Source organism: Protopterus annectens, chromosome 1.part0 (assembly GCF_019279795.1).
Source record: "Protopterus annectens isolate FY-2018-M chromosome 1.part0, PAN1.0, whole genome shotgun sequence".
NCBI classification, from domain to species: domain Eukaryota; kingdom Metazoa; phylum Chordata; order Ceratodontiformes; family Protopteridae; genus Protopterus; species Protopterus annectens.
In genome coordinates this window covers 1,848,011,938-1,848,030,961 of record NC_056725.1, presented here as the reverse complement: position 1 = coordinate 1,848,030,961, position 19,024 = coordinate 1,848,011,938, and positions in this window count along the sequence as shown.

Sequence of the window (19,024 nt, the reverse complement as noted above, 5' to 3'; positions counted from 1 at the left end):
ATCCAGATTTATCCCAACAGGAAATAATGTGTGATACCCTAAAATCATCCTCTGCTCCAACCTATTCAGTGCAGTTTTAAAGTTACTGGTGTAAAAATGGGGTCTGGTCTCTTTGTCTCACGCTCTGACTGCTTCATTTTGGTGTATTTCTGAAGGTGTGACAGTAGCCCTGAGCAGTGTACTATCATCAACCAGAATGATGCTGTGGTATTATCAACAGATTAACTGCAATATTGGCTTACATGTTTTTTGTCATTCTCAGAGAATCCAGTACCTCCCTACTTGGGATGACATGATTGACAGAACCCAGTGACTTGCCACAGATGTCCTACATCTGTCAATGCTGGGTTTCCAGGTACTGGCTAAGTGTCTTGCCACCCCTATGATGCCTTATTAGTCAGTGTTCCTAATGTAATTTCCACCATATCAGCTAGACATGTATGCAATCTGAGGGTCATTCTGCTCAACAGTAGACATCTAACTGCCAGGATGCAGTCACTCAAAGCACTCAGAGTGGAGGACATTAACATGTCTGCTGTAATGGAGAGGTGGTTCACAGCAGCAGACAGTAGCCCTGCAATATCAGGCTATAACACATTCCACAGCTGTCAGTCCCCAAACATGGACCACACCTCCACAGATGGTGTTGTTTCCATATTCATTATGGATGGGAACACCTCCAGACTACTATCCAAGCATAATGCATTGGAGATACTTCCGGTTCAACTGTCTGGGGTAATAGTGCAATCCAGACCATAACCTGCTATGGGTCCACATCTATGTCCCTAGACTGTCAATGCACATTCCTCAACACCCTGCCATCTATGATGGTCCAACCCAACACTGACATAGTATGAGACTTCAGCTACCCCTACACCACCTGGGGAAAGTAGCCAAGCACCAGTACAGTGGCCCAATACTTCCTGGGATTCATCATTTCCAATGTGCTGGACTGGCTCATACTGACCCCCAGTAGAGGATGCAATAACCTTGACCTGTGTTAACCACTTAAATATGGGACTGTTGCTCATCCACAGTTGTCAGTCCCTGCATGGTGAGATCCACACAGGCTGTAATCAACATGGAACTCAACATGTCAGCCACACCCCACACAAGGGTAACCACCTTGCAAAACCTGTCCAAAGCTGACTTTGCAGCCATGAAAACAGGGGTTTATGACTTCACTGCACCCATAGCAATGGGAAGTATATGAATGACTGTGGAATCATACACATATGAACAGGTACATGAATGCATGGTACTAGCCAGAGCCAACAGAACCCAGACACTGTCCTCCAAACATTGGGAGAGAGTGTGATGGCCCCTGCCATTACTCAAGTGTACAACAGAAGGAGGACACTGTTGCAGAGAAAGGTGGTGTCCCATGACTGTTGAACTCCCTTATTAGGCACAAACACAACCTGGGATCCCTCATGGAATCCCCTACAGGTATCTATGAAGGCAGACATGCAGCAGACACAGACGACAATCACAATGGCCTTTGATAGGTACATCATCAACCTCCACAGCATTAAACACAAGTGAGTTACTGCACAGTGCTAAAACTTATCATGAGAAACCATATATTGGCCACAGTCTTGGCAACACATTCAGTGACAACTTTACCACTCTCTCCCCCCACAAGTGGTGTGCTGAATGAATGTGTTCTCATATGCTGTATCCTGTTCCTGTTTTAGGTGTCTGTGTGCCACCAGGATGTGGCCCTGCAGCAAGACCAGTAGGTATGACAGTGTGGTAGCACATCCACCATGTCTTAGGCAGGGTACAGCTGTATCTGCATGGATTTCCCAGGTCTGTAACACAGTGATTGTATATGCCTCACAGATTATAGTGCTGAGGGTTGTACATATGTATATGTTGATTTTCAACATCTGCTGTAGAGTGGAGAATGGTATGTGTTGTGGTTTGGACAGACCTCCGATTGTTAATAACCACAACCACAGGGGATATTCATCAACGCAACACACTGAGATTACTATTCACACACACACACACACACACACACACACACACACACACACACACACACACACACACACACACACACACACACACACACACACACACACACACACACACACACACACACACACACACTTGCCAGTATTGAGATCCAAAGGTTCATTGCTTCATAGGTGTGTAGTAGGTGATGGGCCTGAAGGCTCTACAAGGCTAGCCTAAGGAAATATTCTGGTATCAGGCCACATGACAATAGTCCGCATTGTGGCTCGGGAGTATCATCACTGTAGTGGTCCCCAAGGGTGGGTATCGTATTCCCCATCCACTCATCCAGATATCTATTGTGGGTGGCCAGTGATGTGCACTGCTTCACATACATGTGATTTATATTTCATAACATGGACAGTGCCTGGGTTGTGCACCTGTCCGACATATTTGTCTTTTAAAGTGTGGAAGTGTGCTTGAGGCCTCTGGGGCATGCTGTGTGAACAGATTGGTATCTTCAGATGTAGCATTCCTGACCTAATTTGGTGAGACATGGCTATTTAACTGAGGTGGTAATTGCACCTACATAGACAGTATGATGTATGGATTCATTGGAGATATTGGTGTCTGCAAATACAGGGCATGTGTATAAGGCATAGTATTCCCTTTGCATGGTACATTTGCAGACTCTACAGTTGGTGCAGGTGTCCAGTGGGGAACATGGCAAAAGGGCCACTGTACACATTGATTGGGCTACTGAGGGGATGGTACAGGGTGACCATGTCCTTTTACTTGCTGGATAACACACACTTAAGAGATGTTACACATCAAAGTACTTTCTGAGGTCAGTGGCACTGCTGTGGTCAACAGGCAGTTGACTGTCAACCTCTGTTCCCCATTCTGTTATAACAATGTCACTGTTCAGAGGACTACCACCAATGTATTACTTCATGTGAGCCATGGTGTTCCCAAAGGTAATGGCGGCACATCTGTTGGCTTTGACTTTATGTCCAGCGTTCTGACAACAGTCATAGGTGTCAAGTGGCCTTTCTGCATGATGTCAACGTCACATGGATTGGGAATGGTACCACCCACCTTACTGTTGTATGCAAACATTATCAGCCAGGGTGCCTTTGTGTTCTCCTGAACCTCAGAAGGGTAGAACCCAAACATGAGAGGACATGGGTCCATAACCCGTGTGACACCAGTCATGTCTGGTCATCGGCTTGACATGGAGTCCACTGCAATCACACCGTGGGTACTATCTGGGAGGCAGTTTGCATGAGAACTACTGATATAGTAGTTGATGCCTAGCCAAGTGTATTTGTGTATGATTCCTGGGTGGAGCATGGTCTCTGAGTATTATAAGGGTTGTCTATATTGCTAACTATTCCATACAGTCACATAGTCATTGCACATGGCACTACACATTTAGGGTTGTGGATTGTCCTTTTTTTTATTTTTTTATTTATTTTACATTTGTTGACCGGGCTAGTCCAACTGGATATATGTCCATTTTCAGTAGAGGCCCGGGGAGAAAAGCTCCAGTACAGTAACAAATAAAAAGTAAAAATAGTGTCTAATAAAAAGTTTACATAGAGAAAAAATATAGTAATACATTTTGGTGCACACTGGTTAGTTAGAGTTTACAAAAATATCAAACACACTGGTAAGTAACAAATAACAATCAATGGTTTAAAAAGAAATACTATTTACAAAATTATTAGATATGACATTTATATAAAGTAAGACATAGTAGGTTACAAGTAAACAGTGCTACTTACAGATGAAATAAGAACAAGTTATCCTAAGTGGAAAGTAGGGGGAAAAATTAGTAGCGTTAATCAGTTAGTCAGGGTTGTTGCAAGGGCATAGCCATTTTGTTCTGAGGAATATTTTCAGTTTTTGTTTGAAGAGGGGTAGAGAAGGAAGAGAGGTAAGTTCAGTAGGTAGTAAATTCCAGTTTTTCCCAGTAGTGTTTGAGAACAGAGAGTCACCTGCCAAGTTGTTTGACTTACTAATGTTAGCTAACAGTTTATTAGATGATCGTAAATTAGTAAGATTTTTATAGGGGGTAATGAAGTTTGAAAGTTTGAGTATTATTTGGGTGGTAGAGGATTTTATGTGCGATGATAAGTTGACTATATTGAAGCAGATTTTGTAGCTCAAGCCATCCTAGTTGTTTTAGATTCTGACAGTGATGGGTTCTATAGGGATTACCAGTGGCAAATCTTGCAATATTGTTATAGGATGTAGCTAGTTTGGAACAATTATGTTTTGACAGATTAGTATAGATTGGTGAGGCATAAAGTAGTGTTGAGATAAGATGGGAGTGGGCAATAGTAGATCTTGCTATAGGAGTGAGGAAGGATTTGACTCTATATAGGGAGCCCATTTTTCTGTTGACTGTTTTTATGGTGTTATTAATATGGGAGTCGAAGTTGAGGTTGTTGTCTATAGTGATTCCTAGGAGCTTGGTGGTAGCATCAGGGGATATGATGGTACCATTGTTAGAAGTAACAGAGAAATCTAAAGGTATATGCTTCCGGGTAGGGGGCAAAAAGCAGGAGCTTAGCTTTTTTTGGATTCAGGAGGAGGCATCGTTTTAGGAACCATGATTCAACTATGTTAAACATTTTCTGAGTAAGGGACTGTAGTTCTGATAAAGATTTTCCCGTGCAGATTATTGTGGAATCATCTGCATATTGTATACAGGTTGCAAGAGGAGTAGCTTTACAGAGATCATTAATAAAAATGGAGAATAGTAGAGGACCTAGAATGGAGCCCTGGGGAACACCTACTGTAACTGGCAGGTGGGATGATAGATTATTTTCCCACATAACAGCTTGCTGTCGGTTGCTTAGGTAGGAGCTGAACCATTGTATAGCTAGAGTATCGAGTGAAAGTAATTTAAGAATGTTTATAAGCAATGTGTGGTTTACCATATCAAAAGCTTTTGATAGGTCAATAAATAGTGCTGAAGAGAGAACATTATTATTGCGATTTCTGTTGATGGTGTCAGTGAAGGATATGAGGGCTGTAGTGGTACTATGGTATGGTCTGAAGCCATGTTGGCTATGTGCTAGTAAGTTGTGTTGTAGTAGGTGGTCCAGAAGCTGATGATGAATGCATTTTTCCATTATTTTTGCTAAAGGGGATAGTAGGGCTATAGGTCGATAGTTGGAATATTCATTGGAGTTACCACCTTTATGTAGGGGGATAATGTGTGAGATTTTCCAGATGTCCTCACCAACATCTATGGTGTTTGACAACTGTTGGCCTTGTAATGTCAAGATTGGGACATATAGTAGGTCATCAATATAATAAGTTAGCAAAACTCACCACCCAATGAATCCTATTACTACACAATCACACCAACACCCACACAGGATGCGACAGAGACACACATTTGCCAGTACTGAGTTTTGAACCCCTACCTATATTGCTACATTTTTATTAGTATATTGCTATTACAGTGCTACACATTTCATGCACTACAGAGCTTATAGGATGGATGTTGTCCCAAGGTACTTCTAAGGTGAGGAACCTCACCAGCCCTTGTAAATACTGACATTGGTTGATGTAGTGGTTGAGAGATTTCATAAAATGCTTTACCCTACACACACATTTCTATTTGCCAGGAGTGAGGTTCAAACTTCTATCTAAATATGTTTTCAGACCTTTATGTTACACATTTACCACATGCACCACTGACCTTACGTAGTTTAGGGTTGCCAACAGGTACTACTAAGGTGAATGATATCTGCAGAACTGCTAAAGTAGGGCACTGAAAAGTGTATTGAGTGTAAATGGGGCCAAAAGCTTTATGAACACATATATAGATATATATACACACACAAACCTACCAGGAATGAGATTCAAACCCCTGACTATGTAGTTATTGCGACTACAGTGCTACACATTTATCACACACACCATGGAGCTTATAGGTAGAACACTGTCCAAACATGCCTCTAAGGTGAGTGACATCAGCAGCCATTATAAAGTATTACACTTTGAAATTTACTGGCTGTGTATGGACACAAAATACTTCAACCTACAGGTATACACACACACTCATACAAACAAACACACTTTTACAATTGCCAGCACTGAGGTTAGCGCTCCTACCTAAGTAGTGTTTTGCACTACAGTATTATACAGTTATCACAAGTGCTATGGAAATTACATGTTGGAGAGCTGTCCAAAGTTATCTTTGAAGGTGGGTGACATGAGCAGCATTGCTAAAAAAAGGGTTATAGGAAGTGTAGTGAGTGTGAATGACCTCAAAATCATGTCTCTACAAAGACACACACACACACACACACACACACACACACACACATTTTCACAGTTGCTGTGACCAGTATTAGAACTCCTACCGAATTAGTTTGCTACACTATAGTATTACACAGTCATCATAAGTGCCACAGAGCTTATATGCTGGAGAGCTGTCCAAAGGTATCGTTGAAGGTGAGTGACATCAGCAACAGTGCTAAAGGAGGAGTAAGGGAAATGTAGTAAGTGTGAATGGCCTCAAATTCATGTCTCTACAAAGACACACACACTCTGTCACACAAACACACATTTTCAAAGTTGCCAGGACTGGGGTTAGAACTTCTACCTAACTAGCTTGCTACACTACAGCATCACACAGTTATCACAAGTGCCATGGAGGTTAGAGGGGTGTAAGTGGCCCAAAGGGTTATTTCAGGGTGACTGACATCAGCTGGATTGCTAATGTAGGACAATGGGGGGGGGGGTGAAATGAGTGTGAATGTCCTCAAACTCATTCATCGAGAAACACACACACACATACTCATGCACAACTTTACATTTGACAGGACTGAGACACAAATGTTACATGAATATTTATTTGTACTATAGTGTTACACAGTTATCACAAGCACCACTGAGACTATAGGGCTGAGGAAAGGAATTTCTACAGTGAATGATATCAGCACATCATGTGATATAGGCCAATGGGATGTGTACTGGGTGCGAAAGGCCTCATAATGGGATTCTGTCTGTTGCTGTCTGTCTCTCTCTCTCTCTTCCCCATGTCTCTGTATGTGTATGTTTTACATATTATATTATGTTGGCCTTAGATATGTGTGAGTATTCCTATCCAGTGTGTCTGTGTGTGTGTGTGTGTGTGTGTGTGTGTGTGTGTGTGTGTGTGTGTGTGTGTGTGTGTGTGTGTGTGTGTGTGTATGTGTGTGCATGTGTGTGAAGTATGAATGGTGTACAATTTGGTGTGTGTGCACAGACATCTGTGAATAACAAATAACTATAGTCCACTGTGTTGTCAGACATGGGCTTCATTTCTCTAAGTGTAGGAACATGCCCAGTATAACCTTCTATATTGAGCATGTGCATCCATTCCAGGGAGAGTTGGACTCTAAGTTCAGGGTTTTGTGTACACCTAGCAACCTGTTTCTGCAGGATATCTGTAGACAGGTTGCCAATATGGAGACACAATAGGCGTAACATATGGGGGGGGGGTACTGTCACTATTGCTATCTGTGTTGCTTGTGTAACATGGTTGGTTGTAGCATAGATTTTTCTGACATATGTACTGTTTTACACTGTGATGTATCACGTCAACTATTCACAGATATCATTCTTTGCTCACAGTTATTTACCAGGGAAATACAAGATGGATGAAGGTGAGACCAATATTCTGAGGCATATAGACTACACATTCTGGCACACTCCTGCCTTTGTGGAGGGGTAGCTACAGACAATAGACTGCTGGTTCTGTGTAAATAGTCCAGCGCATTGGTAGTATGTTTGCAGGGAATCCCTTTCTTGTGCTTTTTTTCACTTAATCGAATGGCCATATCCTGCTGTGGCCATACCTCTCAGCTGTACAGATACATCCAGGTTATCGAGAGGCAGGACTCATATATCTGGTCAGTTTACCTTCACATTGTGGTTTACAAGCAATTTTGTGGCTATTTGTTCATGGGTTTGCAGTCAGGGTGTAGTATGGGCAGACATTAGAGTTTCAGACTTCACACACTCTATGATATCCATGCTTCTACACCCCGCCCCTGTTATTCTCTCCTCTTCCTAACATTATGAAAGCAATATCTCTGAGGTATCCCTATAGTTGAGCCTTTATCCCAGTAGTAGTTATAGCCTGGTCGTACAGCTCTTGCAGTAGGACATTGAGAGGCATGCTACTGGCATTTGTCAGCATGACCTTATATTTGCTTTCTGTTTACTGTGTTAGGTTGTTAGTTAGGACCCCCAGACATTCTGTATATTGGCACTATGGGAGAGGCATGGGCCTTTGCCAGAGGACTGTAGGCCATTTGAGAGTGCTGCAGTCCATCTGTAGCAGGCCAGTGCATTCTGTCACTCATATGTTTCTAGGCTGAAAGCTAGTGGATTACCCTGGGGTGACAGTGGTAAGTGTTTGAGGTGTTCCTGTCAATCCTTCCTGTATATACTGATCCACTAGTCTGGATGTGGTCAGGTTGCTGCTTACAGCTAGGGACATACCTGCATCGGACACCTATTCAGCATGCAACATCATGTATGTATTCCCATAGAGAGATGGGTTCATGCTGTACTCAGTCCCTACAGCAAGGATATGACCTGTGATAAACCAGCGGCTGATGGTGGCGTGAGCTGGGTGCATGTGTGATATGGAAGCTACTGGCACTGACTCACAGATATACCTGGGATATTCCCTCTATGCTGCCTTGTGTTTGAACATGTGCAGCCTGTCAATAATTTATAACTGTGCCTTTTGTGTTCTGCCAGTGATTGGCCAGACTACCAGTATTCTATACTAGAAGGACAACTAATGTGATGCTAACATCTATGTATAATTCCAAAGTTATTTGCAGTTGACAATTATTTTATATGCACTCTGTGTAGGTTACTTCCATCTGTGTACTGTTTCGATGTATGGGCCCCATTCATGGCGTGTCCACCTTTCCGATGGTGACAGATATTGACATCTGGACAGTGAGTATGTACAACTGCTGACATGGGTGTAGCTGAGAAGCAGTGTGGTTGGCACTGCAGTTGTTGGAACATGGCCCTGTCAACCACTTTACTGTACCTAGGCCACTGAGACACAACAATCCACGCCCACATGCTGGCCATTTCCAGGCAATATTAAACACACAACAAACTTACCACACTGACCACTGCATACTGCACACATGCAACAGTATAGATTGGGACAGCTCTGGCAATCTGTGCTCCAGTGATATTACTCCTCAAACTTACATGTTACTGCATTTCTACATGCGGTTGTGGGGGGGGGGGGTGCACACTTGAGGACTTTAAACACTTGAAATGACTGTACTGGTATTTTGGATACTCTGTTGGCTTTCATTTCATATTGTATTGTGACCTGTCATGTAGAAAGGAGGCATATCAGTGGAGTACACATGTTAGATTTTAATGGCATACATTTCAGTTTCAGACTACTTACCCCTTCAGAACTAAAATGCAACTGCCAGACCCGTTGTAGTATCTGTGTGTAGGTCTGGAGGGGGGGGGTTCATCATTGCTATCATTTGTGGGCCTTAGCTCAGCCTTTCTTTAAGGTCATCTACAACTGTCCTGCTGAATGAGGCTGGTAGTGGGTATGTGACCCTCATTGACATCCATGTGTGTGACCTATTGACACTCACAGTTATTTGGGAAAACACATGTACTGCAGTGGGAGTTGTCACCTTGTGTAGTACTGCCTAGTATGTTGACACCAGTATTTGTTATGGATTTCCTGCTGTCCCATATAGCTGTCAGCTATCTGCTGCTGTCTCATTTAGCCACCCAGTTCCCTTGCATGCTTGCATTCATACCATACATACAACTATCAGAACATACTACTCCATTCATTAATTGATAGGAAGAGTGACTTACCTTGTTGCTGGGCCAGTATTGAGGATGGTGCTGGAGGATTGACTATGTCGGATGCATGTAGTACACTTCTTATACATGGTAAAGCACAAGTAGTGTCATATTTGGCATCCCTTTTCCTGTATGTGTAAGTCGGAGAGAGAGGTACCAGTTCCTGGGTCCCAACAGTGTCAGTGTGTGTGCTATGCATTGCCTCTTAGTCAAGGCCATGGAATAATGGGCAATCCTCCTTCTGTGTACAGGGGCAGGCTCAGGAAGTTCCTTCTCCAAGTCCCTCTGTGTGCCTGTGCTGGTCTTGGCAATGTTGGGTGCTGTGTGGCCCTGCCCCATGCTGTTCCTGCCGCAGCTGTTTCTGCAGGATCATATTGTGTAGCATGGCACATACTATGAACATTTGTGTACATGTAGCTGAAGAGTACTGCAAGGCTGCAGCGGATATGTCAAGGCAGCGGAACCGTGACTTCAGCATCCCAAACACATGCTCTACAATGATCCTGGTTTGTGCATGTGCCTTATTATGGTATTCTTGTTTGGGTGAGTGTGCATTTCTGATGGGTGTCATCAGCCACGGCTCCAGCGCATAGCTGGCATCCCCCACTACATGGCCATATGGGATGTTCCTCCTGGCAAACCCCTGATAGAGCTGTGAGCAATGTCAGATGTGGAAGTTGTGATAGCTTCCAGGGCATTCAGCATACAAATTTATGATAATGCCCTGGGCATTGCACATGACCTAGCAGTTGATGGAGGTAGACCCTACCCCACTCACCAGGTGGTGCTTTGATGTGTATGTGCATGCAGTCTATAGCACCAACTACCTCAGGGTATTCTGCTATATGGTGGAAGAGATGCATATTTCTGGTCAATGCTTCATGGCTACTGGGGAAATATATGTGCTCACTGACATGTGCTGACATAGCATCCAAGGAGTGGAAAAGTACCCTGGATGCTGATGCCAGTGAGACCCCCATGATATCCCCAGTTGGTCTTTGGAAGGTACCTGTGGCTAGTATTCTTAAGCCTACACATACATTGGTATCCACTGGGATGGGTTCCCCTCTATTAGTTCTGTGTGTGAGGCGTGGCCAGCACAGCTTGATGATTTGCTGTAGAATGCCCCTGTTCACCCTATAGAGCTCCAGTATCTCCAGCTCATGTAGGCCCTGGTAGGTTACACTGGGTCTGTACACTCTTCTCCTCCTCCTCACTGTGGGTCGGTTGTCAGCATTCTCCTCTTCACCACCCTCAGTCCCTAGCACATATTGATGGATTAAAGCAGCAACAGCCTCTAACATTTCTAGTTAGTTTTGCCAGTTACAAATCCCCTGTATGTGTACACCAGTGGTGTAGAGTTTGTGGGAAAAAACAGCCTGAAAGTTGTTTGTATAGTTTATAGTAGTGCACTGGGCTGCTGCATGTGTAGTTGGCTGATTTTGGTACATTCCACCTTCCAGCTAGGCTAGTTCTTCTTGATTGCCTTCCTACCGCTGTTTCCACAAAAAACAGTCTAAGAGGTGTGTGAAGATTGGGTGAAGATAAATGAAGGCTGCCAGCTTAGCCAGATAGAATTTTGGAGATAATTCTGTCATCTGTAGATATTAATGTAAACCACAGTCTTGTTGTCTTAAATGGTAAAAATAGTGTTACATGTGGAACTGCAAAAATGTAACAACAGTGCACTCTGCTGACCAAGTAAAGCATGTTGTGACCCTTTGATGTAAACATGGCTCTGGCCCATCTAGATGAAGGAATTCTTGCTATTGTGTCAAGGCCAGAGTTAATGGCCAAAATTTGCATGTATAAATGTCTTTTATTGCTCTGATTTCTGCCCAGAGGTAAAGAATGTAAATGTAGTTTCTGTTAGCCTGGGAACCCAGGGAAGTGTGAAGAATGACGTAATGTGAACCAGGAATGTGATTTTAAAAACAGAGAAAATCAGAGAGCATTAAGCATTTTTGTCTTGACCATCCAACTCAGCACTGCCTTTGCTCTGTATGCAAGTTTATCTTAAATTTGTGTTTTCTTAGAAATAGATAGAAACTACAAAGTTTGGACTAAGTGTTTTTCTGTGATGTCAAAACTGTACTATTGAATTATTTTAAGTATTTCTCTGTGATTTCTGAACTCTTGACTAGCACTGTGTAGTAAAAACTATTGTCTTTTATTATTAAATATTTTTAAACCTTTCAACTGTGGCTGTTTTATATTGAGTTAAGTTAAGCTCTAGAGTACATTGCATGTATATAGTAATACTGTACTAAGTCACTCTAATAAGCCTTGACTGTTCAGTCACACTTACCACTGGGATAATAATATTGCACAGTAATAATTGGGCACCCTTTAATAAGGGCCTTTGAATAGCTGATAAATATTAGTGGGTGGTGGCAAGTGGTACTACCTATTAGACTGGGCAGAAAAGGAGCACAGCTGGAGAACTTGTGCCAGCCTTCCCCAGGAGTGTCTGTGTGATTGTATAACCACTTCTCAAAGTGTGTGTGTGTGTGTGTGTGTGTGTGTGTGTGTGTGTGTGTGTGTGAAGTATGAATGGTGTACAATTTGGTGTGTGTGCGCAGACATCTGTGAATAACAAATAACTATAGCCCACTGTGTTGTCAGACATGGGCTTCGTTTCTCTAAGTGTAGAAGCATGACCAGTGTAACCTTCTATATTGAGCATGTGCATCCATTCCAGGGAGCGTTGGACCCCAGTTCAGGGTTTTGTGTGCACCTAGCAACCTGTTTATGCAGGATATCTGTAGATAGGCTGCCAATATGGAGACACAATGGGCGTAACATACGGTGGGGGGGGTACTGTCACTATTATTATCTGTGTTGCTTGTGTAACATGGTTGGTTGTAGCATAGATTTTTCTGACATATGTACTGTTTTACACTGTGATGTATTATGTCAACTATTGACAGATATCATTCTTTGCTCACAGTTATTTACCAGGGAAATACAAGATGAATGAAGGTGAGACCAATATTCTGAGGCATATAGACTACATATTCTGGCACACTCCTGCCTTTGCAGAAGGGTAGCTACAGACAATAGACTGCTGGTTCTGTGTAAATAGTCCAGCGCCTTGGTAGTATGGTGGCTGGGAATCCCCTTCTTGTACTTTTTTTCACTTAATGGAATGGCCGTATCCTGCTGTGACCATACCTCTCAGCTGTACAGATACACCCAAATTATCCAGAGGCAGGACTCATATATCTGGTCAGTTTACCTTCACATTGTGGTTTACAAGCAATTTTGTGGCTATTCATTCATGGGTTTGCAGTCAGGGGGAAGTATGGGCAGACATTAGAGTTTCAGACTTCACACACTCTATGATATCCATGCTTCTACACCTCCCCCATTATTCTCTCCTCTTCCTAACATTATGAAAGCAATATCTCTGAGGTATCCCTATATTTGAGACTTTATCCCAGTAGTAGTTATAGCCTGGTCTAAAGCTCTTGCAGTAGGACATGGGGAGGTATGCTACTGGCATTTGTCAGCATGACCTTATATTTGCTTTCGGTTTACTGTGTTAGGTTGTTAGTTAGGACCCCCTGACATTCCGTACGTTGGCACTATGGGTGAGGCATGGGCCTTTGCCAGAGGACTGTAGGCCATTGGAGAGGGCTGCAGTCCATCTGTAGCAGGCCAGTGCATTCTGTCACTCATACATTTCTAGGCTGCAAGCTAGTGGATTACCCTGGGGTGACAGTGGTAAGTGTTTGAGGTGTTCTTGTCAATCCTTCCTGTTTATACTGATCCACTAGTCTGGATGTGGTCAGGTTGCTGCTTACAGCTAGGGACATACCTGCATGGGACACTTATTCAGCATGCAGCATCATGTATGTATTCCCATAGAGAGATGGGTTCATGCTGTACTCATTCCCTACAGCAAGGATATGACCTGTGATAAACCTTTGGCTGATGGTGGGGTGAGCTGGGTGCATGTGTGATATGGAAGCTACTGGCACCAAATCACAGATATACCTGGGACATTCCCTCTATGCTGCCTTGTGTGTGAACATGGGCAGCCTGTCATTAATTTATAACTGTGCCTTTTGTGGTCTGCCAGTGATTGGCCAGACTACCAGTATTCTATACTAGTGGGACAACTAATGTGATGCTAACATCTATGTATAATTCCAAAGTTATGTGCAATTGACAATTATTTTATATGCACTCTGTGTAGGTTACTTCCATCTGTGTACTGTTTCTATGTATGGGCCCCATTCATGGCGTGTCCACCTTTCCAATGGTGACAGATATTGACATCTGGACAGTGAGTATGTACAACTGCTGATATGGGTGTAGCTGAGAAGCAGTGTGGTTGGCACTGCAGTTGTTGGAACATGGCCCTGTCAACCACTGTACTGTACCTAGACCACTGAGACACAACATTCCATGCCCACATGTTGGCCACTTTCAGGCAATATTAAACACACAACAAACTTACCACACTGACCACTGCATACTGCACACATGCAACAGTATAGATTGGGACAGCTCTGGCAATCTGTGCTCCAGTGATATTACTCTTCAAACTTACATGTTACTGCATTTCTACCTGCGATTGTGGGGGGGGGGGGTGCACACCTGAGGACTTTAAACATTTGCAATGACTGTACTGGTATTTTGGATACTCTGTTGGCTTTCATTTCATATTGTATTATGACCTATCATATAGAAAGGAGGCATATCAGTGGAGTACACGTTAGATTTTAATGGCATACATTTCAGTTTCACACTTCTTACCCCTTCAGAACTAAAATGCAACTGCCAGACCCATTGTTGTACATGTGTGTAGGTCTGGAGGGGGGGGGGAGTTCATCATTGCTATAATTTGTGGGCCTTAGCTCATCCTTTCTTTATGGTCATCTACAACTGTCCTGCTGGGTGAGGCTGGTTGTGGGTATATAACCCTCATTGACATCATGTGTGTGACCTATTGACACCCACAGTTATTTGGGCAAACGCATGTACTGCAGTGGGAGTTGTCACCTTGTTTAGTACTGCCTAGTATGCTGACACCAGTATTTGTTATGGATTTCCTGCTGTCCCATATAGCTGTCAGCTTTCTGCTGCTATCCCATTTAGCCACCCAATTCCCTTGCATGCTTGCATCCATAACATAGATATAACTATCAGAACATTCTACTCCATTCATTAATTGATAGGAAGGTTGACTTACCTTGTTGCTGGGCCAGTATTGAGGATGGTGCTGGAGGACTGACTATGTCGGATGCATGTAGTACACTTCCTATACATGGTAAAGCACAGGTAGTGCTATATTTGGCATCCCTATTCCTGTATGTGTAAGTCGGGGAGAGGTACCAGTTCCTGGGTCCCAACAGTGTCAGTGTGTGTGCTATGCATTGCCTCTTAGTCAAGGCCATGGAATAATGGGCACTCCTCCTTCTGTGTACAGGGGCAGGCTCAGGAAGTTCCTTCTCCAAGTCCCTCTGTGTGTCTGTGCTGGCCTTGGCAATGTTGGGTGCTGTGTGGCCCTGCCCCATGCTGTTCCTGTTGCAGCTGTTTCTGCAGGATCATATTGTGTAGCATGGCACATACTATGAACATTTGTGTACATGTAGCTGAAGAGTACTGCAAGGCTGCAGCGGATATGTCAAGGCAGCGGAACCGTGACTTCAGCATCCCAAACACATGCTCTACAATGATCCTGGTTTGTGTGTGTGCCTTGTTATGATGTTCTTGTTTGGGTGAGTGTGCATTTCTGATGGGTGGCATCAGCCATGGCTCCAGTGCATAGCTAACATCCCCCACTAGATGGCCATATGGGATGTTCCTCCTGGCAAACCCCTGATAGAGCTGTGAGCAATGTCAGATGTGGAAGTTGGAATAGCATCTAGGGCTTTCAACATACAAATTTATGATAATGCCCTGGGCATTGCACATGACCTAGCAGTTGATGGAGGTAGACCCTACCCCACTCACCAGGTGGTGCTTTGATGTGTATGTGCATGCAGTCTATAGCACGAACTACCTCAGGGTATTCTGCTATATGGTGGAAGAGATGCATACATCTGGTCAATGCTTCACGGCTGCTGGGGAAATATATGTGCTCACTGACATGTGCTGACATAGCATCCAAGGAGTGGAGGAGTACCCTGGATGCTGATGCCTGTGAGACCCCCATGATATCCCCAGTTGGTCTTTGCAAAGTACCTGTGGCTAGTATTCTTAAGCCTACACATACCTTGGTATCGACTAGGATGGGTTCCCCTCTGTTAGTTCTGTGTGTGAGGCATGGCCAGCACAGCTTGATGATTTGCTGTAGAATGCCCCTGTCCACCCTATAGAGCTCCACTATCTCCAGCTCATGTAGGGCCTGGTAGGTTACCCTGGGTCTGCACACTCTTCTCCTCTTACTCACTGTGGGTCAGTTGTCAGCATTCTCCTCCTCACCACCCTCAGTCCCTAGCACATATTGATGGATTAAAGCAGCAACAGCCTCTAACATTTCTAGTTAGTTTTGCCAGTTACAAATCCCCTGTATGTGTACACCGGTGGAGTAGAGTTTGTGGGAAAAAAACAGCCTGAAAGTTGTTTGCATAGTTTATAGTAGTGCAATGGGCTGCTGCATGTGTAATTGGCTGATTCTGATACATTCCACCTGTCAGCTAGGCTAGTTTTTCTTGATTGCCTTCCTACTGCTGTTTCCACAAAAAAAAAAAATAGTCTAAGAGGTGTGTGAAGATTAGGTGAAGACAGATGAAGGCTGCCAGCTTAGCCAGATAGAATTTTAGAGATAATTCTGTCATCTGTAGATATTAATGTAAACCACAGTCTTGTTGTCTTAAATGGTAAACACTAACAACGTAGTCCAAGGAACCCGACATTTACTAACCAACACTAGACCAAAACTGTTCCCAGGACAAAACTACGATCCAATATACACAATATCTCCTTTATTGTAACACAGTAAAATGATTGAGCGCTTTCATCTACCCAACGTAGATTTCATCAGAACACTTGTACATTCAAAACCTGCCCAATAAATACTTTAAAATACCCGCCTTTTACACCACCTGATCAATTAACTATCATTAAGTTTTAAAAACATAAAGCAACAGTACATAAAATCAAAAATTTACGTACTTCACAATACTTTAAAAAAATCAGGAGGTCCCAGTCAGTGGAGTACTGCTGTTGAGAAACTGTTAGATTCTTTAAATACTCATAAAATCAGAATCATGACTGCGGACAAGGGGGGTGGAGTAGTGTTATATGATATGGACAACTATATAGTAAAAATATTTGATATTTTGAATAATTCTGAACAATACGAGGTATTTTCAATCAACCAAATCAATATTGCTCATAGAAGAATTGATTTGTACTTGGAAGAATTTTTATTGGATGACAGAATCAATCAAGATTTATATAATTTTTTGAAAGTGGAGTACCCCATCTTAGCAACCATAGTAGGTATTCCTAAAATACACAAAACATCAGGGATCCTTCTTTCAGACCTATCATCTCCGGAAGCTGTAGTAAAGCCTTTCCTTTCGGTAAAGTTATTGACCAATGGTTAAAGCATATTTATTCCAAGATATCACATATTATTAGAGATTCTTGGGAGTTTCTTGGGAAGTTCAAACAAGAAATATGGGATCCTAAATTATTATTTGTCACTATCGATGTAAAATATTTGTTTTCTTGTATACCAAAAGTTGAAGGGGTGACTAGATTTATCAATAGTCTGAATAAACACAGTGAATTAGATTGGGAGAAGATAGATTTGTTATCAGAATTTATAAATATAGTACTCGATAACAACTTTATATATTTTGTGGGAGAGTACTACAAACAAATAGCAGGCGTAGCTATGGGGGCGGCATGTGACCCCATATACGCCAATCTAGTATTATTGGACTGGGAGGAGGAATTTGTTTTGGATTTGCCCTGGAAAGAATACATATGTTGTTATGTAAGGTATCTGGATGATTTCTTTATACTTTGGAAGGGGGAAGAGGAGAATGTATTCAAATTTATGGATTATATCAATGATAGTATCCCATATTTACAATTCACCTATAACATCAGTAGGACAGGGATTAATTATCTTGACACCTACATATTCACTGACGGGACTACTTTTCAGTCCAAGATTTTCAGAAAAGATACCTTTTGTAATGCCTATCTGGAATTCTCTAGTAATCATCCCTATACACAGAAATGTAGTATATTAAAAGGACAGTGTATAAGGGCAGCCAGGATGACATCTATTAGGGAAGATATGATCACTGAGATGGCATTCATTGGTAATCTATTTAGACAAAGAGGTTACCCTGAACATATGATAAAGGACGTGACTGAATATGTCATAAGAGAATGGGGTAACAAATACCCACCAGTCCTAGGAAAGGGATTTTTATCACCCAATGTAAATATATGTAATAAAACAGGGGAACAATATCGAAGGGCATGTATTTTACAATTTGGACAACATGTAGGGGAAGTTAGAAAGATTATAGACAGTAATTGGAATATACTTACTAGTGATGAAGGAATATGTGAGAAATTAGGTGAGAGACCCACCTATGTTTATAAAACATGGATGAACTTTAAAAGAATGATTGATGTTAGGTCCAACTATAGAGATCATGTTGGGAAGAATGACATGAAAGGGACTAGGAAATGTGGACATTGCCATCAATGTTCCTTTATACTACAGACGAAGAGCATTAGTTTAGACAATAATATAAAAAGTAGAATATCTTTTTGTAAAGGAAATTGTCAGTCCCAACATGTTGTATATTTGGGGAAGTGCACTTCCTGTCCTAGTTTTTATGTTGGAAAAACTGACAGAAGTTTACGCAATAGAATCTATGACCATCTGTATTGTATAAAAAAGAAAGATATGAACAATGCTCTTTACAGACATTTAGCTAGTAGTGTAGGTTGTGATTCCTTTAAATTTGCTATCTTAGAAATGGTTAATACTAACCCAAGGGGAGGTAACATTAAAGCTATACTGGGGGAAAAAGAAATTAAATGGCAAATTAGACTTAATGCAGCCAGTCCCCTTGGTATAAATGAATATGTCCCTACTAAACCCCTTATTAGAAATTAAACATCTATTAGATGTGCATAAATTTACTCTTCAGGTATTTATTTATATAAATATTTTTTAAGTAATTTATAGGCT